The sequence below is a fragment of the Jaculus jaculus genome, chromosome 1 (genome assembly GCF_020740685.1).
Source record: "Jaculus jaculus isolate mJacJac1 chromosome 1, mJacJac1.mat.Y.cur, whole genome shotgun sequence".
NCBI classification, from domain to species: domain Eukaryota; kingdom Metazoa; phylum Chordata; class Mammalia; order Rodentia; family Dipodidae; genus Jaculus; species Jaculus jaculus.
Genome location: NC_059102.1, coordinates 268,420,587 through 268,440,484, shown reverse-complemented (window position 1 = coordinate 268,440,484; position 19,898 = coordinate 268,420,587). Strand labels below are relative to the sequence as shown.

The following is a 19,898-nucleotide window of genomic DNA, read 5'->3' as shown; positions in this document are numbered from 1 at the left end:
TGGAAGCCAGAGCTAGGTCCTCTCAACTGGTTGAGTCTCACATCTGCCTACCACTTTCTATTGTATTTTTCTATTTTGTATCCAAGATGGATATTTGAGGTATGGTTTTCTCCCTAAACAATGTATCTATTTGAATGTTTTTTTCTTTCACAGGACAATGTCTGGACTATAATGGTTAATCACTAATGCCTGTTGAGTTGATCTGAGTAAGGTTTCCTTGTGCTAAAAGGAACCTGAGAAGGAGAGAAGGGAAGAGGAGCATAAAGGGGAGGGAAGGGGATGGAGAAGAGAGACCCACTGTCATCATGTTTGTAATGTCATTGCAGGCCTTACCCAACTCTATAGGAGGAAAAGAAAAATATGTATAATAAGTAAGGAAAAATATAGCTTACATAAAAAACTACTAGAAAATATAAGAGTTTACAAATTAACTATAAGATTAATATGTGAGTTCACCATATTTGTTAACTATAAAATCAATATTCAGATATCAATTGCATTTCTATATGCAAGCATCAAGTAATCTGAAGATGTCATTAGAACAACTATGATATTAATAGTACCTTACTTAGGAATAAACCTAGTCTTCCCAATACTTAGAATAATTTCTGAGCTTTAGGAACAAAATGTGCAAGACTTTTAAACAGACAATTGTCAAACACTATAGTTGAAAGAAATTCAAAGATATTTAACTAAATGGGGAGAAGTATAACAATTCTTTGTTTTCAAACTTATCTGTTCATTTTTTTAAACATAATTGAGAAAACCTATCCAGGGCTGGAGAAATGGCTTAGTGGTTAAGCACTTGCCTGTAATGCCTAAGCACCCTGTTGGCAGCTCGATTCCCAAGTACTCACGTAAGTCAGATGCACAAGGTGGCACGTGCATCTGGAGTTCATTTGCAGTGGCTGGAGGCTCTGGTGCACCCATTCGCTTTCTCTCCACTTTCTCTCTCTGTCACTCTCAAATAAATAAATAAAAATAAACAACAACAAAGGAAAACCGAAAATTTTTTTAAAAATTAAAAAAAAATGAAACCTATCCAAAAACACAATGTAAAATAGACAGTTAACATTTATAGACAATATTTAAGGGTTAAGATTAACCAAGACAATTCTGAAGAAGAAATAGAGGCAACTGACTTGCACTATCAGATATCAGAACTTATTGCAAAGGTAAAGTAAACTAAACAGTCTGGAGTTGATACAAGGTCAGAAAAGCATAATGATGGGAAAAAGAGGGAATCAAGAAACATACCAGAGTTTCTATGACCCAGGAAATTCTAAAGTAAAATGGAAAAATATTGAATGGCCTTTACAATAAATGGTAGCAAATCAGTTCATATTCTCATAGATGAGAAGGAGCTGTGGATCCATGTCTTTTCTGCCATGCATACCACAAAAAACATAAATTAACATGCAACTATAGTTGTAAAATGAAATAGTAAACTGTGTTGAAGTTTGTTGAAGAGAGAATTTTGATTAACTTAGAGTAAGCAAAGATTTCTTAACCTAGACTTACAAAATCCTAACCCTAAGATAATAGATTGATAAAATAACCTGTATTAAAATTAAAGGAGGCCTGGAGAGACGGCTTAGCAGTTAGTGCTTGCCTATGCAGCCTAAGGACCCTGTTCAAGACTCGATTCCCCAGGACCTATGTTAGCTAGATGCACAAGGGGGGCACACATGTCTGGAGTTCATTTTCAGTGGCTGGAGGTCCTGGCGTGCTCATTCTCTTTCTCTCTCTCTTTCTCTCTCTCTCTCTATCTGTCTCTGTCACTCTTAAATAAATAAAAAATAAAAAAAATTATAAAAAAGAAGAAAAAAGTAAAGGACTTCTGTTTTATATTTTTAAATATCTGTCAAAAGAATGTAAAAAATCCGGGTTATAAAGTAGGTATGTCATTTAAAAATGGAGTACTTTTCTCTGAGTGGAGCAACTCTAGCACTCTTGATTTTGGAACAAAATAAAGAACTAGAAGAGGCATACAGATTGATCCATTACAAGTCAAATCAATAGGCGCTTCAGAAAACCCTTGATGAATCAAAACCTCTAGTCCTTCTCTGCATCTACTGACTAGCCCTTAAGGATGCTTGTATGGGCTAGTATAGTGATCCCTCCTACCATCCCAAGACACTGTCCTGGGTTTCCTGGAGCGTGACCTATGGCTGGGAGTGAGCTACCTACATGTTGTTGCTACCTTGCTGGTGATATTCCAGAAGGACAACAGATTTATGCAGGAAGGAACTATGGCATGTCTGTGCCAGCTCACAGCACCTCTTGAGAGCGTATTGCATGAATTTGCTCCTAATTGCCCACTATCTTCAGTCAATTTAGTAGCTCAAAATTAGCACTCACGAGCCAGGCTGTGAGGATGTCTGTCAGATGTTGTGGAGGCCACACAGCAGTCCTCTCTGCCCTACAACTAGACAGAAAATGACATAAAACAGATTAACGGCCTTTACTAGAAAGTGAAGAAATTATTTCTATTAGTCATGAAGTTTTTTTTTTTTTTTTTTGAAAAGTGATCTTGCTATGTTGCCTAGGCTGATCTTGAACTCCTGACCTCAAATGATCCTGTCATGTTAGCCTCATGAGTTCTGGACTCATAAGAGCATGATCCACTGCCCCAGTATCTTTTGGGGGTATAAAAATATGATGTGTAGAGTTGAATGGATAGAAAAATCTCAATTGAGAAATTCTGAGTTCCAAAGGAGCAGAATGAAAACCATCCAATTTAATTAAAATAACAATTTCATTGTTTTTGGAGTCAATGAATAAGGGGGATTTTTCAAAATTGATTTTTGTGTTAGAGTGCAATAAAATTTTATTAATTTAATTAGTTCCTATCAATTTTTTAGTAGGCTATGGCTTAGATTAAATTTGTTCTCCCTACCTTCTCTTTTATTTAATTTTATTTATTTATTTATTTGGTTAGTTACTTAAGCCAACCTCCTCTGAGCATATGGGTGGGTCTGGTCTTATAATTTTGCAGATGCAACAGAGATTAAGTTTAAGGCCAAGATTTTAAGGTGTTATTTCTGTTAGGATGGGGAATGGGAAAACGGCATACAAGCCAGGAACAAGGGAAGTTGGCTCATGCAGGAAGAGATTTCTGCTGGTGCTGATTGTGAACTTGAATCCCTGGCTCCACATCTCCTGTTCAGAACATTGGTCTAAGAGCGGATGTGGCATTACTGGATGTGCAAACAGTCTGAGTCCACACTCCCTGTAGCTGTGTGGATATGAGACAGCTGGAGGGGCGTGGTGGGTTGCAGCATGGCCAGAAGAAGATGCAGTTAAAAGGTGAGAGACCCACAGTCCAGAGATTAACCCCAGATCATGACAGAAACCACAGTCTAGAGGAATGAGAATGAAATAAGGAAGAAACAAGAACGGAGTTAGATTCCAATGAATGATAATTCCAAGGACTGTGATTAAAAGTCCTTTGCCTAAGTATACTGTCCCATACATTCATACGGTGATGTGTTTTGAAAATAGGGATAAGCAATTGGATAATTTTGCAATTGGGTGTCACGTGTCTCCTTTTTGGACTATACCTCAGAAATTAGTATGTAAAGTTATGCAGCAGTACAGTGAAAAAGCCATGCATGTTTGCTTACACAACATCTTGGAACACAGAACACATTTTTTTTTTTTCAGTGTCTGGGGTGTGCACATGCGCATAGGCGTGTTGACAGGCATATGGGTGCACTTGTGCACAGGTGCTCCTGCATGTGTGTGCGTGTGCATGTGCATGTGCAGGCCAGAACCTGATGATGGGTGTCTCCTCGACTGCCCTGCACTTTACTTACAGAGGCAGCGTACTTGGCTTTCTCCCAGAGCTCACTGATTTGACTAGGCTAGCTAGCCAGCCTTCCACAGAGATCCCCTATCTCCACTTTCTAAGTTCTAGGATCACAAGGGCTCCCCAGGCCTGGTCAGCATTTATGTGGAGTCCTTTATCTACCAAGCTATGGTCCCGGTCCCCAGAACACATTTTTGACGTGGCAACATGGATATTATTCAGGACTACATTGCACAGATTAGTTTAGGACACTGGATGATGGTAAGAATTTGGACTTAGGATTCTGATGCTCTCAGACCAAAGTCAAGCTCCACTGCATTATAATAAGCACACTGAGTCTGAGCATGCCTTCTCTGAGCCTCAGCGTTTGTATTACATCAGAAGGAAACCTTGCCAAGCTCACAAGAGACCTGCAAAGATTGGCACAGCACTGGACTCCTGCAGATGGTTGGTAAAAAATGGCCTTGGGTTCTATTGGGTAGAGCCAGTTGTGGGCTCAGAAGAGGCTATCATGTCACAGAAAGGCAGTTGAGCTAACTGTCTAAGAAGAAGGCACTTAAGGCCTCAGCCTAGGAAACTTTTAGAAGCAAAGGCAGAGAGGCTTTCAAGGTTCACCAAGCTACCCCTTCCTCCTGACTCTCCTGCTTACTCTGGGATGAATCCAAGAGGATCATGTTACCTATTTGAGCCTCATTTATCTCAGAAGGACTATGTGCATCAATGACAGTTGAGAAGTTCAGACAATAAAATTGGGGCAGGTCATATAGGTTAAAAAAAATATGTACCCAGGGTCAGCTGGCTGGACTTACTAAAAGCAGTGTGCACTCTGCAAGTGATCTGTGAAGAAATGGTTCTGTCTCCAGCAGTTTCCCCAGGTCTAAAGTAAGAGGATTAAATGAGATGATGTTTATTAAAAAAAAAAAAAAAAAACAAAACTTTGGCATAAACAATTCTAGAGAGAAGGGAGGGGCATTGGCATTATAATGATTGAGATTTTTTGGATAGTTTTACTTTTCAGTTTTTCTCCAGGGTGGGGAAAGCCTGGGGGAAGCATATCCTGAGATTAGCATGCAGCCTGTCTGTCCTCACTCCACTTTGCAGTCATTTTTAACACAGCCGCAAATTGGCTGAGTCATGAGTACAGGGTGGGTTCAGATGTGCATTTCTGAGCAGTTGGCTGTGCAGTCTGCTCTCTCCCAGGCATTGTGTTAGTGACTGGAGGGACTAAGAAGAAGAAGGGGCAGCCCCCACTCTGAAATGGCTCAGGATCTAAGGCGGGGGAGCAGATGTACATGCTAACTGATCATTAAACCACCCAGCAATGAATGCTGGGATAATCCAAGGCATGTACTTAGAATACCGTCTGAGCACAGGATAAGGACTCAATGCATCTTGATTACTGTGATGATCAATATAATTATTATTATTGAACATGCAAGTTGCAATGGGAACCTCAGAGTGATGTCGAAGGGGGAGGACTGGCTCCATTTACCTGGAAGCTCAGAGAAAACTTCATACAGGAAAGGTGACATTAGAGGGGTGCAAAGATATGATGCTGCCAGTTAAAAGGATGTATAAAAATGGATACCAATGATCAAAGTAATAGGCACAAAGAAAGCCTTAGGGGTTGGAGAGATGGCTTAGAGGTTAAGGCACAAACCTGCAAAGCCAAAGGACTCAGGTTTGATTCCCCAGTACCCATGTAAAACCAGATGCAGTAGCTAGAGGCCCAGGAATGCCTCTTCTCTCTCTCTCTCTCTCTTTCTCTTTCTCTTTCTCTCTCTCTCTGTCTGACTTTTTTGCTCTCTTAAATAAATGAATAAAATAAGATAAGCCTTGTTGTGATTATCCATGTCATGTTAAAATAAAAGCAAATATGCCATTTTTTGAGACACGAGCAGTGTATGTGCATTTGTGTGTGTGTGTGTGCATGCACACACATGCACATGTTTGCGCACATGTGGTCAAAGTAAAAATGGGAGTCCAAATGAATAAGTTGTAGATACCTGGAGAAGGTGGCTTCTCTCTGCTGGGAAGTTTTACATGAAAACTACTTACAATAGGAATTTGTAGCTCATTGTTTCCTAAAGGACTATAACTTAAAATAATAAAAAAATTCTCAGGGCTAGATAGATGACTCAGTGAGTAAGGTACTTGTTTTGTGAGCATGAGGACCTGAGTTTGGATTCCCAATATCCGTGTAAGATACCAGGCAGGGTAATGCACTCCTCTAATCCCAGTACTGCACAGGTAGAAATAAGAGAATCCCTAAGGCTTCCTAGCTACCTACTCTAGCTCCATCTGTGAGCTCCAGGTTCAGTGTAAGATCATATCTCATAAAATAAGGTAGGTCTTGGCATAGTGGTGATGTCTTTAATCCCAGCACTGGAATGGAAGAGATAGGAGGATTGCTGTGAGTTTGAGACCAACCTGAAAATACAGAGTGAGCTCCAGGTCAGCCTGGAATAGAGTGAAACTCTGTCTTAAAAAAAAAAAAAAAGTAACCTTACATTGACCTCTGGCTTCCATATGTGCATACACAAATGCATGCACACTGAAACCCACATGTACATTCATAAATGTATAATTACATGCATAGACACCACACACACATACAAAAGGAGAAAATAACCAATGAACTCTAACTCAAAGAGTCTATCCCAGTACAGTAGCATTGTCTATTATTTTTAAATGTTAAGGAATATTCCAGTAAAAAGAACAGTGGAGTAAGTATATCTTTATGATTCAATTATGTAACCATTACAGTTGTTATTGGAGAACAGTATTAAACAACTAGGGAAAATGCAAACATTGAAGTATCAAGTGAATAAAAGTCTAGAATAAAGCTGACTATAAAAAGAATGTGAGCTTTATTACCAGATGGGCTTAGCTCTAAGATTAGAAGACAATATTCTGAAAGGTTACAGTTGTTGTCTGTGGTGGGAGGGGTCATGAGGAACTTTAATTTTCTCATGTATATTCCAATCATGGGGGAAAGGCCTAGTGGAAAAAAACCAGTTCTCAGTCTACAGATTACAGCATTGAACCAACATTATGGAATTGTTTCTGGGTAGCTTGTTAGTAGACTCAGTGCCCCACAATTACAGATGGTAACTAGAAAGCCAACCCATCTCTAACAAGGAAGAGAACAGTTCTTAGGTAGAGAGATTTGAGTGACCAGAGTGATTGACGTTTCTCCCAGTGGTAGTAATGTAAACTGGGCTTTCAAAGATTTAACAGTGTTTATAAACAGAAAAGAGAATAGTGCATTACCTGAAAGAGCTTGTCTGATTCCTTAAGGCAGCTTCGAATCCTCTTTAAATATATGTAACTTACTGGAGGCCATATCCACATGTTGACGCCTTTAATGGGAAGTATGCTACATCAAGCAGGTCACCTGGTTGGGCATGTTTACCATCATAGAACCAATGATAATAAAACTATCAGTTGCTGAGCACTTGCTAAGCACTTTATCTCTCACATATCATTGGAACTTGGTTATAATCTCATGTCTACAAGTTTAAAAAATGAGCCTGGGTAAGATCACCTAAGGCCATTACTAAGTGCTAGAGGTAGACATGAGATCCTAGGCCACCTGGTTCTGAAACCTGTGAGTGTGATCAGTGGACACATTCCATCAGAATTTCTCATTAATAACCAATACTACTCAATCAAACATAGCCTGTCTCACCTAGCTTCATTATACCCAGTAAGGGAATCTATGGTATGATCTACATTTTCTGGATGAGAGTAATGAGGTTCCCAACAGGTATTTGAGCATTTGTGAATGAATACATTGAGAATAAAGGAATACTCAGTAATGCCAATAAGCATGAGAGTTCTTAACAGGGATCTGAGTGAAGAGCTCTGAAGCTTTGTGGCATGGTAAGTGGCATCAAGATGCTTAGTCCTGGCCAGGTACTGTTCTCTCTGTGGCTGGTTGTGGAGGAATCTTGTCATCAAACATAACGATAACATAACAAGTTGTGTGCCCTCAGGCTGATTCCTAACCCTCCTTAAAAATTCTGCAACTGGCAAAACTTCAGACATAGATCCTACATCTCACCTAAGAAAAGCATCCTTATCACACAGGGAGAAAGGATATATCACACCAGGGAAGCATCAAATGAGAGAAACTGAGGTAAAGATGTTCAATGTGTGTACAATTCACAAATGGACAACAGAATAGAGTTCCCCCATGGACAGAGAAGTCGGGATACTGTTCAGTTACTCTTGAAGGGAAGGCTGGCTGGGAATGAGAAAGAGTGCTTTTTGGGTTGATTGCAGTCAAGGTTTTGAGCTGGGGATTGATTTCACAAGTATGTTCTCTTTGGGCTGTTTTGCTGACCTGTGCTGGTATAAATGTAGTTTCTCTATGTTTAAAAAATAAACTATCTATTGCTGCTCTATTCATAATAGTTAGAAAATGGAACCAGCCTAGATGTCCCCCAACTGATGAATGGATAATGAAGATGTGACACATTTATACAATGGAGTTCTACTCAGCAGTAAAGAAAAATAAAGTTATGAAATTTGCAGGAAAATGGATGGATCTGGAAAGAATTATACTTAGTGAGGTAACCCAGGCCCAGAAAGTCAAATGTCACATGTTCTCTCTTATGTGGGTCCTATCTACAAATGATTGGAACTCTGTGAGTAGGAAGAAAACAGTAGCAGAGGCCAGTAAGGTAGAGAGGAATAAAGGGAATAGAAAGGGAGGGAAGGGGACTTAATAGGATAGTATTGTATATATGTAAGTAGAAGAACAGATTAATAGGTGTGAAAGGGTCTAAGTGAGGTCAGGGGAAAAGACTGAGTAAGGAAAAGGTGGAGGTTCAGCTAATCAAAATCTAAGAGGATATAAATAAGTCATATGGAAACCTACTTTTTTGGACAATGGAACACTCAGTAGCCGTAGATTATTACTAGAAAATTTTCAGTGCCAGGGATGGATACTTTCCAGTGAGTTGTTGGCTAGGGAGGTCCCTGATGCCTCTAAAACATTATAGGCCATTGCTAAGGCCCTTGGTTTCCCACCAGGAAGAGATGATAAGGCCCTATTGCTGAAGACTTCACATACTTAGGCTGAAAGGTCACTGAGAAACCCTGCTGGAACTAAGCTGAAAATCTCTTCCATGTACACCAGCTGACAGAAAGCTGGAAAAAACCACTCTGCATGCAGTTTAGTGGGAGAGAGAGAAATAACCAGTGAAGATACTCAACAGTCGACACTGCGAGCCTTATACTTGGCTAGCCAGGCCAAATGAGCCAACGGATGTAATAGTGGCACATCTGTTATAGGGGAAACCAACTGCCCTCTAATTTGACTGGAGGCCAGCTCCACTGGAGGGAATATATACCTGATACTGAAAACCTACAGCAGGGGTAGTCATGAGCCCTACGGGGGTACCGTCTGCTGGTGTCTGGCTAAATGTATACATTATGCTCACCAAACTGCCTGATAAGCAGTGACCTTGGGATGACTTAGAAGTCACCATGATGCTGAGAAGAAGTGATAGAGGAGTTTCAACACTACAATATCTCTATCACACTTTCCAAGGCTCAAGGTCCATTGCGGAAGAAGTGGCAGGAACATAAGAGCCAAAGAAATGTTAAGACTCCTTACAACGTGCTCCTCCAGACACAAAGTGGCCTGGATATCCATGACCTCATAGTGCCTGACACTACCTAAACAAGACCATCATAATAGGAGGAAAGGATCATGGCATGTAAATACAAGAGACTGAATGAGAAGGGGAGGGGATATGGTGAACAGTGGAGTTTCAAAAGGGAAAGTGGGGGGAGGGAGAGAATTGCCATGGGGTATTGTTTACAATATGGAAGATGTCAATAAAAAAAGTAAAAAAAAAAACCTAGTTTTACAAATTCCAATGTCATACATAGATAGCTGTAGTGTGAGTATTGAAGGAGGAGGAGGAGAGGTGGAGGAGGAGAAGGAGCTCCTGATGGAAGAAGGAAGGTAGAAGCAGAGACAGAGAGGGAGACACAGACTCCAGTGGTGGTGGCCAGGGATAATCAAGTCTCCTTCTCTGAGCTTTAGGATTCCACCCAGGGCCACAACCTTATTTTGCTCATGGGTGAGAGAAGATCTGCACAATCAGAACCTGCTGTCTCAGGAGATGCAGATCTCAAGCACACACCCAAGCCTGGAGCCTTGGGAAGAGCTCCATGGCCAGCATTCAACAGGCTGCAATCTTTGATAGGGGTCAAGGAGCCAGGTAGGCACGCAGTCTGAGCCCAGGGACTCCTCTGAAAGGGAAAGTAGCCCCCTTTCCTGAGTGCCAGTAATCTCTGCCTCTGGCCACTGGGTTTGTGGCTTCTGATTTTCCTGGAGGAACCTGCAAGAGCACTCCCTGAATCTTCCCCTAGGAAGGTTCCCCCAGTCTCTCTGCCTGCCTCAGCTGGGGCTGAGGGGAGGGGCAAGCCTTCAGCAAGGCTTTCTTTCCAGAGGGCTGTCTTGAAAACAAGAGGGAGAGAAATTTCCGGAAACCTGGGTGAATGTTCTAACAGAGAGGAGTATGAATATTTCATGAAGGTGGCTCGAGTTATTAAAGAACATAACACACCGAGTGTGTTGGCAGGGATCTGAGACACACATTTACATGGGTAAAAATAGTGGGAAAAGACCCCCAGGGCAGGGCCAGCCTCGGTGAAGTGCCAGCGGGCACAGAGGGAAGAGGCCAAGCTGCATTCAGTTTCCTCCAGGTCTAGGAGTAGCAGCAGCACTGGGGCCCTCTGTTCCTACCTGGTCACATTCCAGAGTGGGGGCTTGGAGACTCCACAGCAGCCAGAACTAGCAGGCTGGGGGAGGGATGATTGTAACACCCCAGGGACTTTGGCCTTGAGGCTGTGTGGCGATGGGAAGGTGGATGCACTCAACAGTACTTCCCTGGCGTAAGGGGCCTCAAGTGGCTGATAGAGGTTTAGAACTTAGGGCTATCTCAAAATGGGGGAGCTGTGTGTTGTGTAACACATTGAGGCTGTTACGCTGGCCCAGGCTTCATGACCCTAAGCCCACTGGCTGCCACTATGTCCTCACCTTGCTTCTCCTCGCCACTCCTGTTGAGAAACATGAGCTGAGCGCTCAAAGGCCTCTGTATTGAATCTCCAGCCTAAAAGCCTTGAAAGTTTTCCCTTTTTTTCCTTGTCTCTTCCTAACAGTGCATTCTTACATCTGTGGTGGTGATTAAAATAAAGAAAAAATTACAACATGTACTGAGTACTTCCAGGCCTGATGCTAGGCTAACTCAGCACTTTGCATGTATAGTTTCTCAGGAAGCTCTATTCTTTGAATAGATGAAGGCCTTAAGTCGTGGGTTATATACACTGTCAGAATTCACATTTCTAATGTATGTTAAGATTTGAAATCTATTTTTTTTTTTAATTGAAAGCCCACATCCCTACTCCATCTTAGCTGGAGAATGGATCAAAAGCTCCTGGTTCCATTATTTCCTAGTAACACCAAAAAAAAAAAAAAAAAAAAAAGTAAAAATAAATAAATAAAGTAAAAAGAGGCAAGGTGGAGATTTATGGAAGAGGGCATGGCAATCACAGAAAGTTTGGACCATCTTTTGAATGAACCCTCTGGCAGGAAGTTAGTTAACCTCAAGGAAGTGTCCATCTTCTCTAGTTTCTGTTTACACTAATCAAAAGAATATCTGTAATGTGACAAACAGTGTACCTGGAATGCAGTGAGTGCTCAATCACTGCGGGAGTCCTTCTTTTCTTTCTGCTCTTCTCATCTGCTTATCAAGACAGCTCTTTTAGGAGGTTGAGTCTGAGCAGGAAGAAGTTCCTCAGAGTGACTGTGACTCCAGTCCTGAGCTATGTGTTTCTTGAATGTTCTCTTCCTGCACCTTGAACTCCTCTTATCTCAATGGTTTATACTACAGTGTTATCAATTGTTTAATTATTCATGAGATCCTTCACAACTGATGTGCAGTAGAAAGTGTGTCTCCCAGGCTCAATGTGAAATTCCAGTGATTAGTGGAGAGCCTTAAATATGCTCAGTGTCTGTGGATGACTATATGGATATGTGAATGGATGAAAGAACAGAAGGATGGACTGGTGCATGGATGGATGGGCTCAGGGATGGATGAACAGATAAGTAGATAGATACACAGATGACTAGATGGATAGATGGATTGAAGAATGGGAGGAATGATGAATCGATGCATCTTGGACACATAGATATTCAGATCAAGAATCTTCCTTTGTAATGTTTTATCTGATATTACACACAGTGTTTTCAAGAATAGTGGATTTTTTTTTGTTTTTTTTTTTTAACCATCCTTCAATAGGCTAGAGAAATAATCACAGCTTTCCCTGCCCAACCCTCAAAAATAAAATCAAACCCTGGACTGGAGAGATGGCTTAGCAATTAAGCACTTGCCTGTGAAGCCTAAGGACCCAGGTTCGAGGATCAATTCCCCAGGACCCACGTTAGCCAGATGCGCAAGGGTGCATGCATCTGGAGATTGTTTGCAGTGGCTGGAGGCCCTGGAACATCCATTCTCTCTCTCTCTCTCTCTCTCTCTCTCTCTCTCTCTTTCCATCCTTCTCTCTGTCTGTCTTTCTCAAATAAATAAGTAAGCAAAAAAAAATTTAAAAAATCCCTATACCTTCCCACTCTTCCTGAGCTTCTAGACAAGACTAGACAACAAATTCAGTACTTTATTAGTAGGTTTGTTTCATTTTGGAAGAGCATTGCTTTTGGTCTTAGCAATCTTACATTGTTTGCTGTTTTAGTGCTGGAGGAGGAGGAGAACAGATAACCATTAATACTCAAGTTGTTATTGTGCTGTTTATCAGAAGCTGGTCTCTCCTGCAGTGCATATGCATGGATTAGTGGGTCAAAGGGTCAAATGATGCATGGGTACAGGTGGTGTGGCAAGCACAGGTCCAGTCTGAGAGGGAGCGGCAGGGTTCAGGGACTGGGACAAGGCCACTGAGTTCTCTGGAAATAATCTCCAGTTCTTGTCATCTGCATATTTCCCAGCACTTACACTACATGTGCTTGAACTTTAACCTTCCACATTTGAAAAAGAAAGAAATAAGCAATTAAATAAATGAAGGAAGGAAAGGAGGAAGAAAATAGAAAAGAAAAACTGGTTTTAATTTGGGACCTATGGGTTCTGGAAACAGACTCTGTTTTGGACAGGAGACAAATCCTGCAGTGGGCCTCAGAGCCCAGGCTGTCCTCTCCCTGTGAACCTCACTGTTCTTGTCTTGATTTTTTTGCTTACATCCTAGCAGATTCCATGAGCCTCTCCTCATGTCCACTCTATCCCCTTCTACACACGTTCTCAGAGCAAAATCAGATCAGTGTAGATCATGCAGGCCTTACTGAAGGACAGGCTCTCAGCTTCATCAGCAGTTGGCATCCTACCTGGGATCCTAAGTGCTGTGTACATTTGGAGAAGTGAAGCCCCTGTCACAGAGCGTAGCATTCCCCAGTCAGGAGGACATGGCAGTAGCTGCTCCGGCATGAGTGCAGTGTTCCCACTTAAGAAGAAGCCAGGCATGTCGTGCTGCGCCTGTCATCCTGGCACTTGGAGACTGCTGTAAGAAAAGTTTGAGTTTTCAGTTGCTGGACATCCTGCTCTACATAGCAAGACCTTATCTAAACCAAACCAAACCAACAACAAAGAAGACAGGAAAAGATGTTGAAAGCCCAGGGAGGAAGGGCTCCCATAAGATAGCCCTGGGCATGTCTCTTATGGTTTTTTGATGGTCCCCTTCATTGCATTCACGGTGACAAAATCTTAATTCCTTAGGTATCTGTGTGAGTGCCCTCTCATCTGGGCCCTGGTTATCTTTAAAAAAAAAAATGGTTATCTTTAGTTGACACATAATAATTGTACTTATTTCTGTAGCCTAGCATGATATAGCCATACATGTATATATTATATGATGACTAGATCAGAGAAATGGTATATCTGTCAATTGCAAAACATTACATTTATTTGTGTTAGGAACTTAAAAAAATACTCTTTCCTAGTTATTTTGAAATATACAAGTAATTGTTGCTAACCATAGTTGCCTCCTGCGCTACACAGAACATTAGAAGCTGTTCATTTTAGACAGCAGTCCCCCCTGCCCCCCACCCAGTCTGTTGTTCTTGGCAGTGTCATGCAGTCATATCATTGGAACCCCACCATCTTTTCCTGTTTAGTGTCTCCTTGTTTTCTGGTCCCTACTCCTTTGAATTTCCTCAGGAAAGCACTTTTAATCCACATACACATCTCAAATTCCCTTCTGTAATAGGTCTTCTCCCCACATAATTCTTGTAAGTACACATTTACATTGATTTCTGAGTTATCTTTCCTCAAGAGAATGTTAAACTCCATGTTGTTTTGAAACTTTTTGGTTTATATTATCCATTTTTTTTTTCTCTACTGAGACCATGTGATAGAGTCAAGCATCTGTTAAATGAATAGACCATTGGATACATAGGGAGAAGGAGAAGCGTAGGAAGGGAAAGAAGAGAGGACTAAAGAATGGAGGGAGTAGACAAAGACCACACGTGAAAATTAATCTGGATTCTCACCTTGACAGGATTTAGAATCAGCACGGAAACCAGTCTCTGGGCTGTCTGTGAGGGCTTTTCTAGGGTAGGTTATTTGAAGTTGGAGGAACCACCTTAATGTAGACAGTACGATTCCATCAGTAAAGGTCCTGGGCTGTGTTGAAGGAGAAAGCTGGCTGAGAGTATTAATCTCCTAACAGGTGGGACATTGCAACCAGCCATCCCCCTGCCACCTTGCCTTCCCCACCATGATGGACTGTATCCTCTGGAATTGTAAGCTGAAATAAAAACCTGATTCTTTCTCAATATGCTCCTTGTCAGGCATTTTATCACTTATCACATTTCAATGACTAAAGTAACTTGTACATTAGGCATAGCTGACTTTTCTCTGAAAACAACATCTATAACCCATTGCAAATAAGTAGACCAGCCACATGTGGTACCGAGTCAGTATGATTCCTTTGTACTTCTCCTGATTGACCAAGGCTAAATTTTCATGGAGACCCCATTTGGTACCTGAAGCTCAGAAGGGGACTTTCTATGCTGTCTGAACTCTGGTCACCAGATTGTGGACATGATTTATTGCTGGAGACCTGCTAGACTGTAAGGTGCCCATCCCCCATTCTTTTATCACATACTTTCTTAAACTGTAACCCAGCAAGACAGTGCTTAGCAATCATTAACAGCTGTTCTTGGAAAACGACTAGATCATATAATTGTACATTTTACGATGTTCACCCTGCTCACTGTTCCACTTCCGTGGCCATGCATGTCCTCTTGTGGAATCACAAACAAGGCTTTTGGCTAAGGTGAGGGAGGGGAGAGGCAAGAAGAAGAGGAGAAAGATCTAGAAAACAATGCATACACTATAAAGTTGCTGAGAAGCTTCAGGCCACTGTGTCTTGGCTGGCTGCTAAGTGAATATGTAACTACTTTATATATTTCAACAAAATTAAACTTAAACCTACAGAATTAGGTTTATTAATTTCTGCCGGGGCTCAATGGGGGAATAAGAATGGCCATTCATTATGGATACACAATTACTAGAGACAAAAATGAAGCCCAGCACTATTAAGTATAATAAAAATGTTGAACACTGAGGAAATTTTCATTAAATATAATCTATTCTTTATATTACTACACTTAATCCTTGCTGTCTGCTTCTCTGTTTTTCTCCAACCTATTTAATTTTATTACTTAACTTTTTATAAATGTTTCTTAATATAATTATGATTAAATACTTGGGATGAAAGAAGAATGTGAGTCTTTTGGAAGAAAAAGAAGAGAAGGAAAGAAAGATTCTTCGTGTCCTCTCTTCTTTACTCTTATGATGGTGAAAAATGGCTGTTTTTGGCAAAAAGTAAGTGCTAAGTGGGATTTTATTATTGGGGCCAGGCCAGTGCATGAGAGGAAAGGCAATAAATAAGAAAGAGGTAGTGATCAGCAGTTGCAGTGGAGCTCTTTCTGTTATATAGTTAATTGAAAGTCCATTCTCTCACTGCCAGCGCCTGTGTACATTTGCATAGGCAGCCATGTAATTAAGAGATGCATTGGCCTGATGTTATTGCTTTCTCTACATGAAAACATTTGTGATCTGAGCATCTATTTTTTTCTGGCCTGGATGGGTTGTTGAGGTTTATCTCACTGTAAATGAATCCTCCTTACGATATTCTCTCTAGTGGAAGAAACTGAAGGGCTAAGCATGGTAATGGAGCATCTTCGGCTGAACCTCACAGGCATTTAAGAATAGAGGGTGAACTGGTGCCGTGTGTGCCAGGAGAGGGGGGCTGATGAGCACTGACGCACAATAACTTTCTTTGAGAAATTGTGGGTCTGAATTTGCCTTCAATCCTCTTAGTGGTCATTGCATAACCTTATGTACTCTTTAACATGGCCCAATTAGAAAATAGTAATGATCATATAAGCACGAAATTTAGAAACATTAAAATGAAACAGTGACTTAACATCATCCATCAATGGTACAGCAGCAAGAGTGTGAGCCGAATTCCGACAAGGAGGAACTAGCAGCTATAACATCCCTAAGCCCACCCTCAGTAACACACCTCCTTCAGCTGGGCTCCATCTCCCAAACTGTCATCAGCTAGCACTCAGGCATTCCAAACACATATGTTTATGGGAGACATCTACTTCAAGCCACCACAACAAGGGTCTTGGTACCATGGCTAGCTCATCTTAAGACTCTGTTTTTAAGCACCACTGGCTCAGGTTTAAGAGCCATCTTTTCTTTTCTGCTTTCTTCCAGATATGCAAGAAGAGACTCAGGCTTCTACTCTGATCCATCTTGAGCCCTCTCCCTGCAACATTCTTGTTTTCTAATCTTACTCTGGTAGTTACTCGATATTTTCATTTGCAACAGCTGTGTAAACAGTGCTTGCAGCTGAGACATGTGTAAATGGTAAAATGATTGTTTCAGCTACAGACTTCTTCAGAAGCCCACCATTGTTGGTGCCAGTGCCACTACTGATACTCCGGTTTGCAAAGTTGTTAACATAATTATTTGATCCAAAATTCTGTCTTCTGTTTGGATAACTATCTTCAAACTAGGGCATGCTATTAATGCCACCTTCTTCCTAATGACCCTCTTGTATGTTTCAACCTGCCTCAATATTCACGACTCCTACCCTTGGTCTAGGGATCTAAGTGCTTCCATGAGACTACAGTGGCCCTACTTCCTGAGCCATATGCTCTTCTCCTGGTTGCCCCCCTCCATCATGTTTTATGAATATTGTCTTCTAGTAACTTCCACAGAGGGATGTATAGGAAATAAAACTTTGAGACTTCATTGAAGAAGCCACTCTTTAGAGCTCCTTCTAATTCCTTCCCCCTGGTTTATTTCTAGACCCCTGTCTAATTTTATTCCTATACCTAATCTTCATTTAAACTGACCATCTTCCCAGGTACATATTAGCTTGCATTCCTTCTTGGCTTCCACATAAGGAAGTCGAGTTGTGTGGGCTGGAGAGCTCACCTGCTTTGCTCAAAGCTATACCAAGAACAATAACAGCTTTACAAGACACTCCATAAACACTTGTCCAGTGAAAGATAGGTGAGGTACTGGAAGATAGAGAGAGAAGTATCCTTTTGGCTAGTCAGTCTAACCTAATTGGTGCCAGGCCAATGACAGACCTTGCCTCAAAAAGAGGTGGATAGCATGCCTGAGGATGGCACCTGAGGTCATCCTATGGCCTCCACACACTCTTTTATGTGAACCTAAACACACAAATGCACATACACTCCCTCCTAATTTTTTCCAATGTAGAAATTAATCAGTTTATTAACTTGTTTAATTATAGGAATCTATGCAGAACAGGAGGTGTTGTGCAGGTTTGGGCACTTGGGTGATGAAGCCCATCTTTATGCTGAGAGTACTTGGCTCCTTATCTGAGCAAGAACATATGAACAGATGCCTTTAAAATAGACTAAGAGAAGCTTTCCACCTGGCACCTTGTTACTGACCCCTCCAGAATGCCACTCTTTCAGTCAGCAGCAGAGAAAGCCTGGACTTTGGCATTTACCCCCTTGGGAGAACTGTTTTTTTTTTTTTTCCAATTAATACAAATGCACACTTGATTCTCATGTTCCATAGCTGAGAAATAAAAAGAGAATAATACCACTTAAAACTTAACTGTGGTGGCAAGAGTTGAGCTGAGATAAACTCTAGAGAAGTAGAAATGTTCATCCCAAGGATTCAGTATTCTAGATTGGTGGTCTCTGAACTGTCTAAAAATATGTGCATTTATAGTGCCTATGTGTGTATATGTACAGATAAATAGATACTATATATGTGTGTATTTTACAAATGATGCATTAATATTAGTATACTAATACATTTTGACCATCATAGTTTATAAAATTGAATTGAAAAATTGAAGAAATAAAAATAACTTTAAATGAAACTTAACATTATCTTTGCATACACTATTGAATTACTGTGTGTAACTTTTTGGAAACTCAGAGTTTACTTACTATTTATCAAATTTTAGTGTGAAGGAGAACCACATGGAAGGCACGCTCTTTCTTTTTTGCTCACTGACTCTGCATACACACACACACACACATTTGAAGTTCTTTTAGAAGTCAGGATGCTCAAAGCTGCATTTCTATCACCTTCCATCACTGAGGGTAGATTCCAGCAGTAAAGCCACACATCAGGGTCATATTGGCTTAGCTTTCAGTTAAAATGCCTTCATAGATACATAAGGAAGAAATCATAGGCTTCTAGCTGTGATGAGAAGAGATTACCAGTTAATGACAAGTTAAAAGATCATGAAACTTTTGTTTCTTCAATTTTCTTTGAATAACTCCTGACGGGGGCTGTAGAGATGGCTCTGTGGAGAAAGCACTGGCTCTGCAGCCATGAGGACTGGAGTTGAGATCTGCAGAACCCCTCAGATGGGTGTGGCAGTCTGCCTGTAATCCCAGCACTCAAAGAGCTGATTCAGGGGACGTTTGGAACAAGATGGCTAGCTGAATCAGTGAGCTCTGGATTCAAGTGAGAGACTCTGCCTTAATAATGTGGCAAGTGATTGAGGAAGATACCTGACATCAACATCTGGCCTATACTTGCATACACACTAACATGCATTCACCCCTCTAAATACACACCACACTCATTAACATGCAAGAAGAACTCTTGGCAATCCCTTCCACAATGGCTGTTGATATCGATGGGCTATTAGCTCTTCCAATTTAATGCTAAATGTTGTTTCTTAAAAATGGTCCAATAAGCGGGACATGGTGGCACACACCTTTAATCCCAGTACTTGGGAGGCAGAGGTAGAAGGATCGCAGTGAATTAAAGGACACCCTGAGAATACAGAGTGAAAATCCAAGTCAGCCTGGGCTGGAGTGAGACCCTACCTCAAAAAACAACAAAAAAGGTGCAGTAATACAAACTAGGGGCTACCTAGCTTGGATTTCATGTCTTGCACCTCACTTAAATCTAATCACTTTGTTTACATTTTAGCTCCTTCAAATAAGAACTTTTTAAAAATCTATTTTATTTATTTATTGGGGGTGATGTAGAGAATGAGTGTGCCAGGGCCTTTAGCCACTGCAAACTATCTCCAGGCACGTGGGCCACCTTGTGCATCTGGCTTATGTGGATACTGGGGAATCAAACCTGTGTCACTAGGCTTCATAGGCAAGTGCCTTCATTACTAAGCCATCTCTCTAGGCCAAGAAAGAACACTTTTGAAGTTTAATCTGAGCTCATATATGTTTAAACTAGGACCTTATAAATAACAAATTTCACTGTAGTCACCCAAAATAAGCCAAAAAAAAGTGATAAGTAAGCCCCTCATGATTCCAGATATGCAGAATAAGAGTCTAAGACCCAAGAAGTACAGAAATTTCTTGTGCTCATGAAGCTAGTGAGGAGACAGGCTGGTGGCTCCCAGGTGCTCTTTATGTGGCTCTGAGGCTATGCTTCCTCACATGCCTCACCTGGTGCTGGGCTACTGGTACCCCGGATGGTGGAGCTGTTTAATCAGCTCCTGCTGTCTTTCAGTGACTGCC

General features: G+C 41.1%; 1 long non-coding RNA gene across 3 annotated transcripts; it reads right to left on the bottom strand.

The window, feature by feature from the left end:
- Positions 1–905: 905 nt before the first annotated feature.
- Positions 906–14,945, bottom strand: LOC123459512. 3 transcript variants are annotated; one of them, XR_006636301.1, is made up of 4 exons: positions 14,877–14,945; positions 14,382–14,514; positions 13,221–13,393; positions 906–960 (listed from the first exon to the last, which is right to left on the bottom strand). It is a non-coding gene; the product is annotated as an uncharacterized LOC123459512 (long non-coding RNA). The 3 variants fall into 3 exon arrangements; XR_006636300.1 differs by lacking the exon at positions 906–960 and adding an exon at positions 2,362–2,428; XR_006636302.1 differs by lacking the exon at positions 906–960 and adding an exon at positions 2,362–2,428 and having other exon boundaries at positions 14,382–14,473; positions 14,877–14,944.
- Between the last annotated feature and the right edge of the window lie 4,953 nt (positions 14,946–19,898).